A 21,519-nucleotide genomic window follows, 5' to 3' on the forward strand; every position below is an offset into this window, starting at 1 on the left:
TTAAATCTTTGGTTATTTTAAAATAGTTAAAAAAGTAATATCCCACTGTTATTTCAATTCGCATTACTTAGATTCCTAGTGGTCATTTGTAGTACTTGTCAGCCATTTCCCATACAACTGGGAAATGTGGATTGTTCACAGCAAGGCCTCGTGCTGTCTTCTGTACCTCCTGGTGGGACTGTAGGCAGTGGCAGCCATACAAAATATAGGGATGGAAAGAGGCCTACAGTCTCTCTGTGACTTGGGCATTATAAAGCTCAGTAGTCGGTCACACAGTTTTGTATAACTTTCTTTCATTTTATAATGAAGTATTAACTCTAGTACAGCTGATTAAAAAAATTATTTAAACTTGGACTCTACTAATTTTTAAGTTCTGAACTAAAAGAAAAAAATATCAGGTCCTTCTCATGTTCCAGTTTTCTTATCCTGAAGCCTGTCATTACTCTATTATTATGAGTGTTTGTGGAGGAGAGGAGAAAAAATAGATTATAGTTATCTCACATTTATTCCTTATAAACCTTAATTAGAAAGGTTTCATGGTAATGCTTTCAGCTTACCTAATCCATTTCTTCCTCATAAAGCTTTTAAACTGTGCACAGGCAGAAATGGCTTTTATCTGGTGCACAAATAAAATCAAAATAAAAATGCAGATTGAGCTATCAGCTACTTAATACCAATAATCCTAGTAGTGCAGAGCAGCAGGTGAATAATGATAGACCCCAAAACTGGCAGAAAAGGAAAAACAAGCTGTGTGTATTCACCAAACTTCCCAGGATTCTTGACAACAAATCAATTCACTCTGAAATATTTTCTTGAAGGCTTATTTTTTTCATGTCACTGAGGAATTAAAAAAAAAAAATCCTGTCCTTAAGTATGCAATTTCGATTTTTATACCATATGTAAAGACAGAAACAACATCATCTAGTAGCATCTTGGAGGCACAACAACAGTACTATACAGTATATGGATATTTATGGGTGTTTTAAAATGTAATATATTAATAGAAAAATTGAAATATAGTAAGGCTAACAAATCAGAAGATGCTTGCTATAGAAAAAACAGTTTGTTACTCACAGTTCTCAAGAGAAGGGGGCAAGCCACACTATGGTGGGCCCCACAGAGGAGCACTGGGGTTGATCAGGAGACAGAGAGAGGGAGGAACTAAGGGCAAGAGCCTTTACTGTGGTTTCCATGAAAAGGAACATGTGAGGCAGGGCAAGCAGTTTACGATTGGCTAGTCTGAGTAATTTCAGCAGGTTCCGGGGTGTCCTTAATTGCCTGGTACCCGGTCCTGGGGTGACAGGAGACGGGAGGTACTGGCCCAGTGTAGGAACCAAGAGAGGAGATGGTTGGGGTGTGAGCTCCGGATTCATTTTCTGGTTTGTATTTAGCCAGCATGCTCTCAGACCAGTTAGTTGTTCACTGTCTCTAGGAACCAGCTCACCCTGGGAGGGGCAGCCCCTCCAGGGTCAGCAAAATCCTAGATGTCTAAACATTAGAACACAGAAAATAAAAGATGTAGATAATACAGTGGATGTTCAATATTCATAATCCTACTCATCTGTGTATCACTTTGCAATTCAATTATTCCAAGCACAAGTTGGATTTCTTTATTTCAGTGTGTGCGGTATTTACTCAGCCCTCTGGGTCTCAGAGATGCAAACAAGATAAAGCTTTCTGTTTACTTAAGCTGGAAAAAAACAAGAGCAGCTCTGGAAAAAAAGTTAATTCTCTACATTTTCATGATACTACACTGGCTCTAGAGAGTAGAAATAGCATAAAATAGAATATCATTGACATGAAGGCTTGAGATACACCCAGAAAACCAGAAAATCACAATTACACACAGCGGGAAAGAAGTGAGAGAATTTTCACACTATCTATCATCTGCTTCCAATATCAAGAGCAGCTACATCTTCTCACCACCAAATTCAAGCATTCAAGAAATACACAGGAATATTACTCTCAGGATTCAAATGGCCCATCATAGATTAATATTAGACTATAGAGAATCTTAACATCCAAGAGATAAACTTGACTATTCCCCCTTTCATTTCAGACCAAATACATGTCACTTGGATCACAACCTATTTCCAAGAGTGTTGTCTAAAGCCCTGCCTTGTCGGGAAAGGAGCCGGGGTGGGGAGGGGGTGGGGAGGGGTGGCCCAAGCAAGCATACTGCCTCATTAGTAGCCAGGCCCTCAGAATGGAGTCTCAGCAACATAAGCTCTGGTTTAAAAGCCAGGCTTCAGGAGTTGTGAAGTATATCTTGCCGTTTCAGTTGCACTTTTATGTGACAGGAGAGAAGGAAAAAAAGCTGGGATTTAGAAGAGGGGTGGCACTGGACACCTTCCCCAGAGGCTCATGGAGCTGACACGTGACCAGTGGCTTTTTGAAATCCCTGAGTGACAGTATTATGAATGCCAACCAGATCCAAATGTGGCTCTGGTAACTGTGGTTACAGGGTTGGGAGAAATGAAAAAAAAGGAAAACACTGTGACAAGACAAACTAGGCTGCCTTAGTCAAGTGAGAAAGAGAATTATAAATTTCCTGTAATTTGCAACATCGTGATGTTGGGCTGCTCCTGTGCAATCAGAAGGGGAAATCTGACATATTGGGGAGATTGGAAACACAGTTCCTCCCTTCTCTGAGTGACATGCTACAGTTTGCCAACAGGGGAAAACCTGTCTAGTAAATAGAAACCAAGACCTGACTGATTTCCTTTCCATTTGCTAACTTCCTAGCAGTAGGCAGAATGCTACCATCTCCATCATGTGGAGGGAACAGAGGCTCATAGAGGTTAATGACGGACTCAAGGTCAAGTGTGTAAAAAGAAAGTCAAACAGATCTCATTTCATAACACAGATTCTTTTCACTACACCTTGTCTTTCTGGCCATCAGTTAGCCTATCAGAAATAACCATTCTGCTAGAAAACAGAGGGTAGTGTCAACTGAAATATTTAACACCCAAAGCAAGTATATTGAGAAAATATCTTAGAAATTATGAAATAATTTCTATACTGGAGAAAGAACAGGACTTAAGAAACATTTAACAAGAAATATAGAACTTGGGCTTCTACTACCAAACTTCTGTTCTCAAAGGATTTAAAATATTTATGGGAGATTTAAAAATACACCAGATAGAATGAAATCTCAGACAGCTATCTGAATAAAGGGTCTCTTTATATAATAATATGGCAGTAATTATTTAGCTTTCAATTTTTGCTCCAACACAATTCCTCCTCTTTAGAGATTTTTACAAAGAGGAAGAAAAATCCTAGTAAAATCAATTATTGGCCATGAAGTTGATAGGCTCTTTCCTTTATCTTTGGTCTTATAAAATAGTGAACAGAATGACAAAATACATACTTCAGGTTTGATGTCTGAGTTTATGAATTCCTTTTACATTTTTTTCTTTCTCCTAATCTCTTCTTGTTTCAGCCACCAAGATATTCTTTTTGCAATAACCTCGCTAGCTCAAGAACCTATAAATTCTGTGTCTAAGAAAAATCCACACAGCCATCAAAATGGAAGAGGAGGCAGAAGTGGTGGGTCAGAGATAAATTTTGAAATGCACAATCCACCTCCTCCACTCACCCAGGCGCCTCCAGCCACATCACAGGCAAGCAACACTGTTGCTTCGGTCACCATTTGAAATCTCAATACAAAAGGCAAAATACAACTTCAAAATGTTTTCTACATTTTTCTCTGCCTTCTTTTCCCCACAATTTTTGAGGATTTAATTCTGACAGGAGAATGTAATGAAAGAACTGATTATGGTTGAACATGTCTAGGAAATATATTTTGCAGAATCTAATCTTCTCAGAGATTGCACAGCTCAATCCTTTTTCATCAGTCATCTTATTTATCAAAAAAATTTTCTAAATTGGCATATTTATTTGTCTTACTCTTACTGTAAACTACCCTAAAATTCCCAAGTTTTAAATATTCATATTAGCATTTCTGTTCTCATATTCAAAATATGAAATAGTCTTGAGGAAAAAAATTAGTAAAAGCTAGACAGTACACAAAGATACTACCACAGAATTCAGACTCATAACCAGAGAAAATCTGTGATGGCTCCAAAACATGTTATTTAAGCTTTGTATACTTAAAAAAAAAAAAAAGTCTTTTGTTATTTGAAACCAGTCCTTAAAGGGCTCAGAAATCAAGAAAGAAAATTGATAAATTAAGGCTGTCAAAAAGGGGTTTTTAAAAATATGGCTGAAATTTTGGGGAGAAAGTATATACTCAGTGTCAAGGAAGATGCCCTAGCTCCAGATTATTATAGCATTACTTAACAGGATGGCTAGAGGCTTTTGCAGCTAGAATAAATTTCCAGACAGTATGTTATAAGAAACCATGCTATTCTGGCACATACAAGGACCAGATGATCTGTTAAGTCTTCCCACCATTTAACATCTCTAATACCATGATGTGCAGGTATATAAAACCCTTATATAAACTTCTGGGCATCACAAGGTATTCTGAAAGAAGGAGGGAGAAGCATTCCATTGATCTTAAGGAAACTCATGTCTGCACATATTTCAACACCAAAGCAATTTCTAGCTTTATGCCAAAATGGATTAGGTTTTAGTCACATCTATAAATTCTCTGAAGAGGCTGGGGATTACAGTGGTTTTAAGTCCTTAAAAATTACTGAGAGCAGAAACAAATTGGGGAGTGGGGAGTAGATGGTTGTGGGAAAAGGGTCTTTAGCCACCACAGCCCCTGGGATTCTGACTCAGTCCCGCTGGTCAGGCAGGTGATGAAATTGGCTATAGTGGGTTGGCTGAAAATTAATTCTACATAATTCCATACATAGATCTTGATCTCATGTATATTTTTTACTATATTTGTGGAAGAAAGACATCATTTTCTGAAAAAAAAATGTTTACAGCAAATCCAGAGTAATCCAAATACATTTTTAAATTACATATATAAAAGTAATCAGATTCACCCTAATACCCCAAGTCATTTTGGGCTCTCTAAGAAGATGAAAGCCTTATCTATTTCAGGGCTGGACTTTAGCTTGCTGTCTCATTGTAAATCCTTTTGTGATGCCCCATCCAGAAATCACGTTTCCATCTGAAATCTCAGTACTTGGGTTTATTCTTCTAAGGTCTTCAGACTATTGGTAAGCTCTTTAACTGTCTCAGCATTTAGCTTTTGAGAATTACTTTTAAATCACCCATCACCACTGATTATGAAGGAACACAGAAGGGGGACTGGCCTGACCTCAGGTCAGCTTCGAAATTGTAAGGGGTCAGGTCAGGCCAATGGCCCTGCAGACTCTAATCCCAAAAGGTTATTTCCTTAAAACCAATTCCACAAATATTATTTTGGACAGATCTTGAGTTGCCTCATCTTTAATTTTTTGAACAGACTTTTGGGATTTAAAAGTAAAACAGGTTAAATTCTTGACTTGTATTGGGATATGTCAATGGATACAGCTAAGTAGATGATTATTCCAAACTAAGATCTTTTTTCCAAGGTCATAATTTAAAAACAATAACAAATATGTTTCAGGGCTGTCCTATGGTTCTGAAGCAATGATTATCAATCTATTTCAGAGGAGTCATGAACCCACTGAAATTGTACTCAAAATACTGACTACATACAATTTTCATCAGAAACTCAAAGTGTTCTCTGGCTTAAAACAGAGTTAAGAACTACTGTTCTGGGGCACCTGGGTGACTCAGTCAGTTAAGCATCTGACTCTGGCTCGGGTCATGATCCCGGGGTCCTGGGATCGAGCCCTGCATTTGGCTTCCTGCTCAGCAGGGATGCCTGCTTCTCCCTTTCTCTCTGCAGCTTCCCGGCTTGTGTGCTCTCTCTCTCTCACTCACTCTCTCTCTCAAATAAATAAACACAATCCTTAAAAAACAAATCAAAAAAACAAAACAAAACAAAACAAAAAAACCCAAACCACTGCTCTGAGGGAACATTAGCTTCCCAAACAAATAATGATATCATTTAATTCAGTTCTGCAAATAATAACTAAGTCCTCTCTTTGCTGGATACCTTGCTACCTAGTAAAGACACAAACATGAATAGGAAGGGAAAGTAGTTTATGAAACTCCTACTGTGTGTCACACCCAGGCCCATGGCACTTCTTATACTCATCGCATTTAGTACTCACACAAGTCTTGGGATTAATTATAATTATCTGGAATTTACAGATATGGAAGTCACCTGCCCAAAGTCACAAAGTCTAAGAGGGGGAACAAGGATTCAAAATTAACTTGATCTGAATCATCCAGGCTAGCTTGTTCCGTATTGCCTTCCTGATGATGTAATACAAGGCAGAATGGATGCACTAAGTGCTGAATAAAGGTAGTGCTACTTCCAAGATCTCTCTGTTCTCCACCCCTTTCCATCTCTGCCTTCACCACCCTAATCGGAGTCACTATAACTTTCCTCAGGATGAAGACAGCAGCAATGCTTTCTGCGTGGTTTCCCTGGCTCCACTCTTGGTGGGTCTAAGGTCGTTTTCCACACAGCAGCCAGGGTGATAACAGATCGTGTCACATCCTGGCTTAAAACCTGCAGTGGGTTCCTAGTGCGGATAGCAGTGATCACTTATTATATGCCTTACCTCCCGTAGACCAGGCAAGTGAGCTCCTCAGAGGACTCCTATACTTGGGGTGTCTTCCCTGGAAGTTTCTAAGAATGCCCCAAGTTCCCGAGACGAGTGAGGGCCAACAGAGATGTCAGGGTGGGGTGATCTTAGCCCAGAGACCTATGTGAGCACTGATCTCAGTTTCTCTCCCTTGGGAGTACTCTCCAACATGCCTATATCATTATTCTGAGCTGTTGCTGACCAGATTCCAGGAGGGGGCACTTGGGATGAGAAGATCTCCACACTGGCCAGGGTTGTATTTCTTTTATGAGATCCTGCAAGACTGGACTGCCAGAATGGTGCTGGCATACTGATTTGGAGTAACACTCCCATGGAATATAGGATAAGTCTAGGGCTCTGTGACTAAAAAACAACACAAATTCATTATCTCGCAGTTCTATAAGTCAGATGTCTACACTGGGTTCACAGGATTGCATTCCTTTGGAGGCTCTAGGAAATAATTTGTTCCCTTGCTTTTTTTTTGGCTTCTAGAGTCTGCCTATATTATTTGACATGAGGTCTTTTCCTCCATCTTCAAAACCAGTAGTGTAGCAGCTTCTCTCCTCTCGGATATTCTCCCTCCCCTTTAGGACTTTTGTGATTACATCAGGTCGGCTTAGATAAAATCCAGGATCATCTCCATATCTCAAGATCCTTAACTTATTTACATCTGCAAATCCCTTTTGCTCTATAGAGGTACAGTCACAGATTCTGGGGATTAGAGTGTGAACATCTGTGAAAGGCTGTTATTAAGCTTATACAGCTCTGGACTACCTATTGTCCACTGCTTACCCTGTGCTTGGGCTGGTGTTGGAGGGTCAGCTGTTGCCTATTTGCATTCCCACCAAGCTACTCCTTCTGGTATACAGTACCTGAGGGCAGCAGAGGTATGGCAGTTACTCTAAAGATAATGGCTTAGTCATTAACTTCCAACCTATCTCTGCCCAAGAACTATACGTGTAGGTCTAACACAGCTCTATGGTGACATCCTCTTGGGCTGCTTCAATAAAATGAAACATTTTGAAACTTACCAGATTATGTCCTCATACCCCCCAAAACTAATAATAATTATTTCTTGTTTTAAAAACCTAATGTGACAAAACAGAAAACAACATGTGTTGGAGAGGATGTGGAGAAAGGGGAACCCTCTTACACTGTTGGTGGGAATGCAAGTTGGTGCAGCCTCTTTGGAGAACAGTGTGGAGATTCTTCAAGAAATTAAAAATAGAACTTCCCTATGACCCTGCCATTGCACTCCTGGGTATTTACCCCAAAGATACAGATGTCGTGAAAAGAAGGGCCATCTGTACCCCAATGTTTATAGCAGCAATGGCCACGGTCACCAAACTATGGAAAGAACCAAGATGCCCTTCAACGGATGAATGGATAAGGAAGATGTGGTCCATATACACTATGGAGTATTATGCCTCCATCAGAAAGGATGAATACCCAACTTTTGTAGCAACATGGACGGGACTGGAAGAGATTATGCTGAGTGAAATAAGTCAAGCAGAGAGAGTCAATTATCATATGGTTTCACTTATTTATGGAGCATAACAAATAGCATGGAGGACAAGGGGTGTTAGAGAGGAGAAGGGAGCTGGGGTAAATTGGAAGGGGAGGTGAATCACGAGAGACTATGGACTCTGAAAAACAATCTGAGGGGTTTGAAGTGGCGTGGGGGTGGGAGGTTGGGGTACCAGGTGGTGGGTATTATAGAGGGCACGGATTGCATGGAGCACTGGGTGTGGTGAAAAAATAATGAGTACTGTTTTTCTGAAAATAAATTAATTAATTAAAAAAAAAAACCCTAATGTGAAAAGAAAAATCATAAAGCTTTTTGGAAGAGACTATAAGATAAATCTTTATGACTTTGAGATAGGGAGGAATTTCTTACATAAGATACAAAAATCATTCACTGTAAAGAGAAAGGCCGCTCAACTGGACATAAGAACATTTCCTCATTGAGACACCATAAAAAGAGTGAAACAATAAACCATAAAGCAGGAGAAGATATTTGCAGCATGTATAACAGAAAAAAGGATTAGCATTCAGAATATATAAAGAATTCCTGTAATAATAATTATAATTAAAAAAAGAAAGATGATACAATTTTTTAAATATCCAAAAATCTTGAACTGGTTCTTCATGTGAAAGGAATCTCAATAACCATTTACAGAGAAATGTACTCAACTTCATTAGTATTCAGGCAAATGCAAATTAACCCCACAAGGAGACACCAAAGCATACAAAATTAGGAAATATAAAAACAAATCTGAAAATATTTGATGTTTGTGTTTATGTGAATATAGACCAGATACTCTATTTACTGCTAGGGGGACAGTAATGGTAGCCACCACTTTGGAAAACAGAGTGGTGTTACCTAGCAAACTGTAAGATATAAATATAATATAGCCCAGTTATTCCATGTTAGGTTTATTCTCTGGAGTACATGTATTTACGTGCAGGACAATACATGCATAAGTATGCTCACAGCAGCATAGTTTGTAATTTCTCCAAACATGAAACAACCCAAATGTCCATTAATAGAAAGGACATATAATAATACACACAGTAGGACACCATACAACAATGAAAATCAAGAAACTCAATGCTCAGTCACTCATTCCATTCAACATTTATTGAACTTCTAGTCACTGAGGCAGAGTGTCAAAATAAGTAAAAACAGACCCTCTCCTAGAAGAAATCTTGGGGGGTGGGGAGGGAACAAAGAAAAACACAATATTCAGCATGATATTAGTGAAGCACTACACTCAAAAAGAATGCTTTGTAGATTTACCACACTATACATTTTCCTCCCTCTTCTAGCTAAAAATAAAAACAAACAAAATTGCTTTTCTCTCCATTTTCTCTTAGAAATCTTAAAACAGAAGAAAGCTTATCAGATATATAATATAATATAATATAATATATTACAATGCATTATATTATATTATATTATATTATATCATGGAAAGAAAATGGTAAATTACACCAGGAACAAATGTAATGGCTTAAATCCCATGGACTTTCAGGATAATTTCTGCTGTCTAATGATCAGACATGCCATGCCTCTCTGGAGCAATTGCTTGGCATTTAATATTATGGGTTCTGTGAATTGTGAAACTAATCAGGTCTCTTATGAAATGACTTCTAAATTATTAGAATCTATTTTTTTCCACCCCACAAGCATAGATGATGCATTTTTATAAGTTACATTCCTTGACCTCTATTTTTTCATTTTCTTTCTCATCTGCTTCTAATGTATCTTATTGCATCGTATTACTTGCATTTTATGTAGAAAGGCCAGAATAAGTCCTTTCTGGACAAGCTAGGGGATGGATGAATGAGGAGGACAGAATAAGATAGGATAGGATACTGTCTCATTCCCCCTTAAAGAACCAGCAAGTGTTTTGAGGGAGGAGACTGTGTATTATTCATCTTTATCTCCCAGCCCAAAGCCAGATGCAGTTGTTGTTTTAGTCAGCTTCCCCTAGATTATGCTGCAGGATAAATAAGCTCAAAATCTCAGTAGGTTAAACAACAAATATTTATTTCTAGTTCATGGTAAATGTTCTCTGCAGGTAGCTGGGCTCTGCTAGACTTGGCGCCACATTTCTTCTCATTCTGGAATCTTGGCTAAAGAAGCCAAGACTAACACACAGTACTGGGGGCCAGCTGTAGCCACCCCATGCAATGGCATTTAAATCTTCTGTTCATTCATGGCAAAGGTCCCTGGTAAAATAACTGTAACTGGTAATTCCCAATGGCCAAAGCATGACAGTGGAAAGTGATTGTGAACTGCTGGTGTTCAATAAATATTTGCTAAAGGAATGTTGCAATCATTCCTATGGTAGTTTTGCTATGATACATGGTGAGGTTCTGCTCTCAGGTAAATGCCCCCACCCTTGCCCCAGGGGAGTTGCCTTACAGAATATGAGTTCCAAAAGAAGGACAATTTTAGACAGTTGAAGCCAAGTACTTTCTCTTTTCTCTCATAGCTCAATGAGTAGCACCAGTGAAAAGTGAGATAGAGGAGTTCATTGGCAACTTCAAGTCCTAGAATAAACTTCAGTGTGCACAAGAATCACCTGGGGATCTTGTTAAAAAACATAGATTTCCACTGACATTGAATCTGTGAGACCAAGCCCTTATATTTATAGGCTCTCCCTGTATTTCTGAAGCATAGCATGGTATGCGAGCCCTGCTTCGGAACCAGGGGCAACTTGGGCCTTGGATGCACAGAACTTCTTCTCAGTGCCCTGTCACTCTGGAACCTCAGCAAGGAGCAGGCTTATCTTTCCAGTCCCCATTGCCCTCTACTGCAAAGAGGTGTGTAGTCCCAATTCCTCTGGGCCACCCACATACCTGAGCATGCCTCTGTCATCCTGAAATTGCATGACTGTGTATGTGTTCTGTCGGTGAACAACCACCTGAGTGCTGGGAATTTCTCTTGTTTCCTTGTGCATGCCCAGTGCCAACCACAGACTTAAACTCAGTAAATGTGTATTAGATAAATTAATCAATCTCATTAGTGATCCCTATCTATCACAGCAGTAGTTCTCAATCTTTGGCACATGAAGAATCAGCTGGAGAACTTGTTAAGAGATCACTGGCTTCACCCCTAGAGTTCTTGGTTCACTAGATCGGGGTCAAGAACTTGCACTTCTAACAAGCTGTGGGTCATGGTCATACTACCACTGGTGGTACAAGCTCCTACCTGGAGAACCCTCGCATCAGAGTTCTTTACTTCAGGCTTTTTTGTCTATAAAATTAGAAAAAAACAAAAACAAAAACAGGATCTGCTCAAAAGGCTTAACAATAGCTTTCAAATCATACAACACTCCACCATGGCTCTAAGTGTCCAATCACATCAGTCCATGAACTTCTATGTGACAAAATCCATCTTTGGTACTCTATTATTGAATTCATTCTAGTTCAAAAAGTCCCCAAGGGCCTTTTAAAATCTTTGGTTCCGCTGTATCCCAAGAATGGTCTTTTCACATGTTTGGTTGCCTTATAAATGCTCGTCAAGTGAATGAACAAGTGATATGGACAGTATCCTCTGGTCTTCATACTTGCTTGTCCTAGGGGTCAGGCTATGCCCTGCTGCTCCTGTCACCAATGACTGGAGGGTAAGATTTATGATATATTCTTTTTGCAAGGGCAAGAGTGAGATCTCACTCTTGTTTTCCTCAACCTGGCACACAGTCATGAGTAGCAAGATGCTGGTTCTGTACTCTTAGAGGTCGTGGTAGAAAATCTCTAATTCACCAGGCTTTTTCTTTGGAAAATAAATAAGTAAATAAATAAATTAATAAATGAAGTACAACTCCTACAAATCAAAAGCCTTTGTCTTTTAATTCATTGTTTTGGCTTTGAATTTCACACACCTAATTTGGAACTCAAAGCCAAAAATTGCCCCTTTGTTAACAATAGATATTTTTCTATCCTGGTAGAGCACAGAGTCTCGGCCTTACTTTTGTAAGGAAATGGCCTTAGGTCTGTTTAAGAGCTATAATAAGTAAAAGGAATTAAAGAAGAATGCATTGCGGGGCACCTGGATGGCTCAGTGGGTTAAGCCTCTGCCTCCAGCTCAGGTCATGATCTCAGGGTCCTGGGATCGAGCCCCACATCAGGCTCTCTGTTCAGCACCGAGCCTGCTTCCCCCTCTTTCTCTGCCTACCTGGGATCTCTTTCTCTCTGTCAAATAAATAAATAAAATATTTAAAAAAAAAAAAAAAGAAGAAGAAGAAGAAGAAGAATACATTGGGGCACCTGGGTGGCTCAGTCAGTTAAGTAGCTGCCTTCAGCTCAAGTCACGATCCCTGGGTCCTGGGATGGAGCCCAGCATCAGGCTCCTTGCTCAGCAGGGAGCCTGCTTCTCTCTCTGCCTGCTGCTCCCCTCCTGCTTGTTCTCTCTCTCTGACAAATAAATAAATAAAATCTTTAAATAAATTAGAGAAAGAAGAATGCATCACTTAGTATTTCAAAATATTATCCACCTATACTTTATTTTGCTTATACAAGCACATAAGATATAGAGTATCATCATGTTATATGATCACATTATCATCATTACAACAAAACAAAATCCCATAGAAAATCTTTTTTTGTACATACCTTATATACCTTTTGATTTTGTGGGGTTATTTTAAAGATTTTATTTATTTGTTTGTGCGAGAGAGAGAATAAGCAGGGGCAGTAGCAGACAGAGGGAGAAGCAGGCTCTCCCTGAGCAAGGAGCTGGATGCAGGACTTCATCCCAGGATCCTGGGATCATGACCTGAGCCGAAGGCAGATGCTTAACCAACTGAGCCACCCAGGTGTCCCTGGTCTACACCTTTTGTAAAGGATACGGTAACATCATCTAACACCAGAGGGGATCTATCCATTCTCTGCCAAGCTTTCCTGGTGGAGCCTGAGGCTTGGAAGGGAAGCTCACAAACTCATTAATAGTGTAAATAGTTCATTTCTCCTCAAGGAATTTCTCAAGGGAACATTCTTTCAAGAAGCTCCCCAGTCACAGCCTGCTCTGTGATAGCTCATCATCACCAGTAAGATGGTGAAAAATACAGGTTTGTTCTGATGTTGGGAAAAATGAAAACTGGCAAAAGTAGTACTTGCAAAGGCACATACCACCTGTGACCATCTCTGTCCTACTATTATTAAGTCAGACAAAAGAAATTCAGGGCATAGACCAGAGTAGCTTGAAAGAAACAGAATGAAAGAGGTGCTTTGAACTACAGGTATGCTGGTGTGGCTGGCTTCTGCTCATCTCCCAGGATGCCCAAACTGTAGATTTCATTCGGGAGCACTGGGCAGCTCTGTAAACACTAATGTAAGATGATGGAAGAAGGAAGAGACTATTTAGTGTCTATCACATGCCAGAAATTTTTAAGCACTCTGCAGATATCCTCCTATTTAATCATTAAAGTAGCTCAAATGCAAATGATGCAGGGACACATTTTACAGATGAGGAAACTGAAGTTTGTGGAGATTCCATACATTACCCCAGGCTACACAGAGCAAAATTTAAGCTCCATTTGTAACATCATGCCTGGGGGTTCTGCCTTCAGTGGTCATAGTTTGATTCAGATGAAGGAGCACAGAGTAGCCAAGTCTGATAAGTGGTGACAAGGAAACTGGGCCCTTGTCAGAGGCCACAGTTTGTGCTGGGTTTCCTGTGTGATGCTGTGTCTGGTTTTTCTTCCCTGTGATGCAACTGAGTGCAGGGCAAAGAGGGAGAGCCTGGTCATAGAGAAAGAACCAGGATACTGTTCTGTGGTGGCCTTCTCTGTCAGAGGTGTGAGGAAAGTGCAGAACATTAAGGAGAAGAGGCCACACTGAGAGAGAAGAACCATCAAAGGAGCTCTCCTTGGTATTTCATTCAGAGAATTTCAGAGATTGGCTTTATACCACTCCCACCTACCCCCAACCCTACTACTCTCCAGGCATGGAGATCTTTACATTGCGTTCAACATTGTTGATTTTCCAGGTATGGGAATGAGAGGAGGGCAAGATGTCGTTTTTATATCCAGCTGTAGAAGGGAGTTTCCTGTGGCACTGAAAAAAGAAAACCAGAACAAAACGTATTGGTTTATTTGGAGATACTCATCCAAGTGAGCAGGGACAGTTTAGCGCTAAGCATTCTTCCAATTTCATTTGAGAAAATGTACTCCTTCAGTATCTCCATACTGTGACATCAGGTGACCTCTCCGACTTTGCGGGTTTCACCCATTTCAGAATGGTGACAGCCTTGAAATCTTGCCCAAGCTTTGAGGCATTCTGTCTGAGAGCTTCCCAAACTTTCTTCCTTGATCTTCACTATGTGCCCCTAAATCAACCTGGGCAAGGAGAGGTGAGCTCACCTACTGACAGGAAGGGAAACTGCAGTCTTTCAGCTGGTGTGGGGGCAGCTGGCACTTCTGCAACATCCATCTTAGAGGTGCTCACCCTCAGAACAGTGCCCCTTCTAACGGCAACCTCTGCTCCCAGATGTCTTTCCTGTTACTATTGATCTGTTTTTATGCCAGCCTTGCCTGCACCTTTCCACATCCTCACTTCATCTCTATAGATAGAGGTTCAGCTCTACTGGATTTAGTTGTGAGAGAGCTCTCATACATTGCTTATATTCCTCCAAAATTACCTGAAGATCATATCACTTTTAGTTGTTCTTTTTCTTTCCTTCATGGAACACTCATCTCTCTTTCCAGACTTCATAATAATAAATGCTGCTGCTATTTGTTACATAATCTGTTTAGTAACTATCTGTTATTAGTCCATTTCTCTTGAGGTTAATTATGATGAGTTTAACATTCTCTTTCCCAACTTCTGGTAGTGCAATGTGGTAGAAACCAAACGGCTATTTAATCAAAAACATTTATTAACCAGATGAATTTGGGAAAATTCCATAACCTTCCCAAAACATGATTTCCTCATCTGCAAAATGGGTATATAAATAATTAGTTTAATGGTTGTAGAAAAGATTAAATGAGATAAAATTCTTATCACAGTGCTAGGTTGGCAGGTATACAGGGTAAACATAAATGCTATGCCCCTTTCTTTTCCTCTTTAAAATATATATAGTCCAGAAAATGCCATGGTCCTTTCCCTGAAATCTGTCTTCACAACCCAACAACTCTACCACATTATTATCAAGTAGAGTTTGCAAAGCTTGCCTTCCCAAAGGTGCTGGCTCTATGTTCAGGAAGCATAAACTCTTCAATTTATCTCTTCCTGGGCCTGCATATCTGAGAGCCACAAGAGAAAAATTTCAATGGCTGGTCTGTCAATAAAGCCTTTTCTAGAGAAAAATCCTATTAAAATAACAGTTACTTGTTTTTCAAATGGGTTTAATCAATGGGGTAAAACCACAAATGCTTTCACATTTGCACTTTCTTTTTTTTTTCTAATTTTTTTATTGTGCTATGTTAGTCACTATAAAATACATCATTAGTTTTGCACTTTAATTTCCTGTCCCCACCCATCCCTTAATAATAGCTGATGTAGAGCCTCCAGCTTTTCTATCCCTTCCAGCTATTCTAAAGGAAAACAAAAATTCTTACTCAGTGCCTAACTGACTTTTGCATATTAAAAGATCTGATCCCATCTTGTATCAAACTTAAACCACACACCCACTTCAAGTCTTCTCCCCTCTATTTCCACCAGCTCAGGGCTTACCCTTGGCTGAGAACTTCGCAGTGGGGAAGAGCTGATGCAAGAATTTTTGTTCTTTCTCCATCTAATCATCTCGCTATTTCAAATTTGGGAAAGGGACAGGATTAGAGAAAAGCAGGCAGAAGGGTAATGTCCCTAGTGTTCTCTCCTGGCTAGATATCTGTCATCTCTCTCATCTGGCAGGGAAACAAAGGCTGATTATGTTATGGCACCATTTAGAGTTCTTTGGAGCCCTCCCCTTGGCCCTACCCATGCCTCCAATACATTTGCTTTCTCTGCCATAGATAATAAACTCTTCAGCAGACCTTTGGAGACCTCTTTCTCTCTTGGCTGCAGCCCCTGGTGGTCCACCCCAACTATTCTCAGGACCACAGCTGCTCAGCTCATCAGTCAGCCCATTGAGCAAGGTCCATCAAGACAGCTTGAGGCTGGTAATGGTCACCAACCACCACATTCTTTTGTACTTGAGGAGCTCTTGCATCTTTCCACAATAAATGGGAAAGCCCTAGCTCTCTTTTCCCCTGTGCCCAGAGGTGAAAGTGCTTCTCTAGCTGTCTTCCAACTGTCAGAGTATTCTAGGCAGAAATCAGTAATCTTTATGTTTATGCTCCTAGTCTATGTGAAACCCATGCTAACCTCTTACTGCAACCTACTTCCTCCACCCTAGAGCATCTGGTGGGCTTGAGAGTGAAAAGCCAGGAGTGAGATGCTAAATGTCTGTCCTTGCAGTACCCCATTCTTGGTAAGCATATCTCTCAGACCCTATCACTTGGCTTGGAGGGTCGGAAATGCTGCTTCGCTAATCCTGCAAGGCCAAGAGTTCTTTTTTCTTGGTGACCATGTTTCCTTACATAGGCTGATAAGGCTGGAGGTGGGGGATAGTTTCAATGGTTACCAGACCAGACCTAATATCTTTGAGTAGTTCTGGCCTAGATGTGTTCGTTTCATTTAAAATGCGGAGACATCTTTTGCCTAGTTTCTCTGCTTTAGGGATTTAACTAAAATTCCAAGAAAATAGAAAGAACATTCCCACTCCTCAACACCCTGTTATACACTCAAATAATAAATGACATAATTGCTACTTAGGTACAATATACAAACCATATTTTAGTTGTTTTAGGAAACAATGAAGGTAAGATTTTAAAACAGAACCCAACCATCTCTTTCAATTCAATCTTTTAAAATCACTGCTTTATGAAAACTTGCCTTTAACCTCGACTTTAAAGAATTTAAAGCTTCCTGTATATGGTGCCAGGAACAACTGAGTCATCTAGCTGCTGCAAGCCAATCATGATAGTAACTCCTTTTATTCAGCAGCATATGTCAAGCATGTTAGATACTTGACAAATATATCTAATTTTTAAAAACAGTCTTGCAAAATGGGATTCTCCCTCTATATATTTCATTCACAGATGAGCAAAGTGAGACAGAGTAAACAACTGGGTCAAGGCATAGCACTAGAGTTCTGCTTGTCTGACTCTAACAGGTATAGTCTTTCCATATCAGTGTTACAGCCCCAATAGCTGCTTATAGCTCTGCCTATAGAATAACAGCTTTTAAAAAGTTTTCCCAAACTGGAATGCACCAAACACTATTCAACAAGAGGTAAAAAAGGGTACTGGGGAGAAAGGAGGGTATTCCAAGACCGTATTAAAAGTTTAAGAAATAGTGGCTTAACATAATTAAATTGTGAAGGTGTGTACCCACCTTGAGTCTAGCCCTGACATAAGTACAGCCATCTTGACAAAACAAAAGCTTGCACCTTGTACCCCCTCTCCACCCGCTCCCCTCCCCTCAGTAGTATGTGTGACATTCCTCAGCCACCCCTGGCTGCCCTAAAAGAAAAACAAATAGTTAACTTGCAGAGATCACAATCCTGCAAGACCGGAGTCTCCCTTGGTTTCAAATGTCCTAGAGATTTACAACAAAGAAGCTATCTTAACAATAGTCCAATTTCCAGAGGCAAATAACTCAGTTCCCCAAGCCCTAGTGTCACCCTCCCCACCATAAAATTAAAGGAGGCCGAGGCGGAAGGAAATGGAAATAAAGTTAAATTTCTTCTAAACCTAAATCTCACTAAAAAGGACACTTGATAGAGGAAATGTGAAACTTTATCTCTAAACGTCCAAGATAGTGTCAAGAATCATTCCTAAGCATATGGCCCACTGATATATATCTAAAGGGTCTCATGAGAAGATTTTTATTACTAGTAAAAAATAACCTTTCTCCCAACAACAGCTAGCCCCTCAAGGTCCTGGAGACCTTGCTTCTAAAATTTCTTAAAGACTTACATCATCCATAATCCCCTTTGTCTTCACCCACCGCTGAGTCCACCCCTACTCTGCCTTTAAAAACTCTGACTGTAATCTGGGGAGCCTGGGTGGCTCAGTGGGTTAATGCCTCTGTTTTCGGCTCAGGTCATGATCCCAGGGTCCTGGGATCGAGCTCTCTGCTCAGCAGGGAGCCTGCTTTCCTTCCTCTCTCTCTGCCTACTTGTGATCTCTGTCTGTCAAGTAAATTAAAAAAAGAAAAAATTTAAAAACTCTGACTGTAATCTGATTCGGGGTCCAAGTCCCTACTGGGCTGTGTTGGGTATACTTGGGCCCAAGCTTAAGCTTGTCAAATAAACCCTCGTGTGATTGCATCGGTATCGGCTCCTTGGTGGTCTCTCGGACATGAAAACTCGGGCATAACAAAATTATTTATTCATTTATTTTTGAAAGATATATCCATTTATTAGAGAGAGAGAGAAGCAGAGGGGCAGAGGGAGAGAGAGAAATTCAAGCAGACTCTGCACTTAGGATGGAGCCCAATGTAGGGCTTGATCCCATGACCCTGAGATCGCCACCTGAGCTGAAACCAAGAGTCAGAGGTTCAACCGACTATGCCACCAAGGTGCCCCAATTAAATAAATTTTTTAATTGTACTATTTATTTTTTAACAACTTTACTGAAATAGCTTGAGATATCTTTGACATATAATAATTATATATATTGGGGCATCTGTATGGCTCAGTCAGTTGGGCAACCAACTCTTGGTTTTGGCTCAGGTTATGATCTCATGGGTTGTTGAGACTGAGCCCTGAGTTGGGCTCTGTGCTCAACAGGAGTCTGCTTGAAGATTCTCTCCCTCCTTATACTCATGTGTACTTTCTTTCTCTCAAATAAGTCTTTTAAAAACGCATATATTTAAGGTATACAACTTGATGTTTTTATATACCTATACATTTTGAAAAGATTACCACAATCAAGCTAAATAACTTATGCATTACTTCTACATAGTTACCACTGTATGTGTGTGTTGAGAAAATTTAAGATCCATCCTCTTAGCAAATTTTAAGTTTATAATACAGTACTATTAACTATAGTTACCACATTGTACATTAGATCTCCCAAACTCATTTATCCTACATAACTAAAACTCTGTACCCTGTATTTTTTAATTTTTTAAAAGATTTTATTTATTTATTTGACAGAGAGATAGACAGCAAGAGAGGGAACATAAGTAGGGGGAGTGGTAGAGAGAGAAGCAGACTTCCCACTGAGCAGGGAGCCCCATGTAGGGCTTGAACCCAGGATCCTGGGATCATGACCTGAGCCGAAGGCAGATACTTAATGAATGAGCCACCCAGCTGCCCCAACTTTGTACCCTTTAAACAATATCTCCTTATTTCCCTCTTCCCTCTCTTAGAGACTTGCTTTTTTTTTTTTAAAGATTAATTTATTAGGGGGGGGGCCCAGAACAAGAGGGAGAAAGAAACTTAAGTAGATTCCCCACTGAATGCAGAGCCCGATGCAAGGCTTAATCTCATGACCCTGAGATCAAGACCTGAGGCAAAATCAAGAGTCTGACACTAAACTCACTGAGCCATCCAGGTGCCCCTAGACTTTAATATATAGATAAATATTTTGCCTGGTTGCAGGGGTGAGGGGAAGATAATCAACAAGTTACATTTTTAGGACAATCCTGTTGACTTCTCCAGGAACAGAATTCTCTGGCTCAGTGACCACTGAATCTGTGTAGAGGTGGTCAGTGTGAGACAGACAGTTGAGTTGGGCAGGCTCTGCCATGTAGCTCCAATGATAATCCATGTTTTGTCATCTGCTTTTTGGTGAGGTCTCCTTCAAAATCTCCTTCCCCTAAAACCTTTATTCTTTAACCCTACTTCTTCCACATCACTGATAAAAGAAAGAGAAAAAGTGCAGTTTCTCTTCCTTCCCAGCATACCCTTTCTTGTTGCCTTCTACTCCATATAAGCTCACTTAGGCACCTTAATTGCCATCTTGGTGAAACCAGACCCTACTTATCCTTTTCCTTGACTCTTATTCTTCTGGACTTCCCAAGATAAGAAATAAAAAACCAAATAATGCTCCATTTCTAAAGAAAGACTTCTTTAACTTAAAATAAATTTGATAAAAAAAATAAATAAATTTGATAATTTGGCTTTCATTCAGAGTTCCTTTGGAGGTCTTACTTTTTTCTTTTCTCTTTGTGTATATTTGGAGACATTTTTCTGACATGCAGAACAGAGGAGTTCTGAAGCATAATCACATAAGCATTTTTTTAAGCTCTTGATCTACTGCAGTATATTGGCCACAGTACTCACCTGCCATCCTCTCCTTCTGAGAATCTACCCTAGTCATTCCTGGGGCCTTAGCCACCCTCTTTAGAGGCCAATAACTTGAACTGCCTCAGTTGAAATTACAATTCATGATGTTCAAAATTGTTTTGTTTTGTTTTGTTTTTCAAAATTGTTTTTAAATAAACTTCTTAATTTGCGTTTTTAAAGATTTTATTCATTCATTCATTCATTAGAGAGAGTGTGTGTGCACATGAGCAAGGGGAGCAGCAGAGGGAGAGGGAGTGAGAATACCAAGCAGATTCCCCACTGAGTGCCCTGAGATCATGACCTACACAGAAATCAAGAGTCAGATGCTTAACTGACTGAGCCACCCCAGTGCCTCAAATAAACTTTTTATTTTAGAATAGTTTTAGATTTACAGAGAAGCTGTGAGAATAGTACAGAGTTCTCATATACTCCATACCTACTAGTTTCCCCTACTGTTATCTTACATTAGGATGGTATATTTGTCCCGATTAATGAACAAACATTGACTCATTATTATTAACGGAAGTCCCTATGTTATTCAGATTTCCTCAGTTTTTACTTAATGTCATTTCTCCACCCAAGAATCCCATATTACATTTAATCATCATGTCTCCTCAGGCTTCTCTTGGCTGTGACTTTTCCTTGTGTTTGATGACCTTGACAGTTTTGAGCTGTACTGTTCAGGTGTTCTGTAAACAATTCAGTTGGAATTTGTATGATGTTTTCTCATGACTAGACTGGAGTTATGAGTTCTTTAGAGGAAGACCATGGAGAAAAAGTACTATTTTCACCATAACATGTCAAGGATATGAAAGGACAATAGTACAAAAAATGACTCATTACTGTTGATACTGACTTTGACAATCTGGCTGAGATGTTTGTCAGTCTTCCCCACCAGAACATTTCCTTTCTCTCCTTTCTATACAATATTCTTTGAAAGGAAGTCACTATGTGCAGCCCACACTTACGGAGGAAGAGTTATGTTACACTTGCTTAAGAGAAAAGCAGTTACACATATTATTTGGAATTCTTCTGCATGGGTGATGTGTCTCTTCTATTTATTTATTTATCACATATCAATATGAACTCATTTTATACTTTGATCGA

Source organism: Neovison vison, chromosome 5, assembly GCF_020171115.1.
Source record: "Neovison vison isolate M4711 chromosome 5, ASM_NN_V1, whole genome shotgun sequence".
Lineage (NCBI taxonomy): Eukaryota > Metazoa > Chordata > Mammalia > Carnivora > Mustelidae > Neogale > Neogale vison.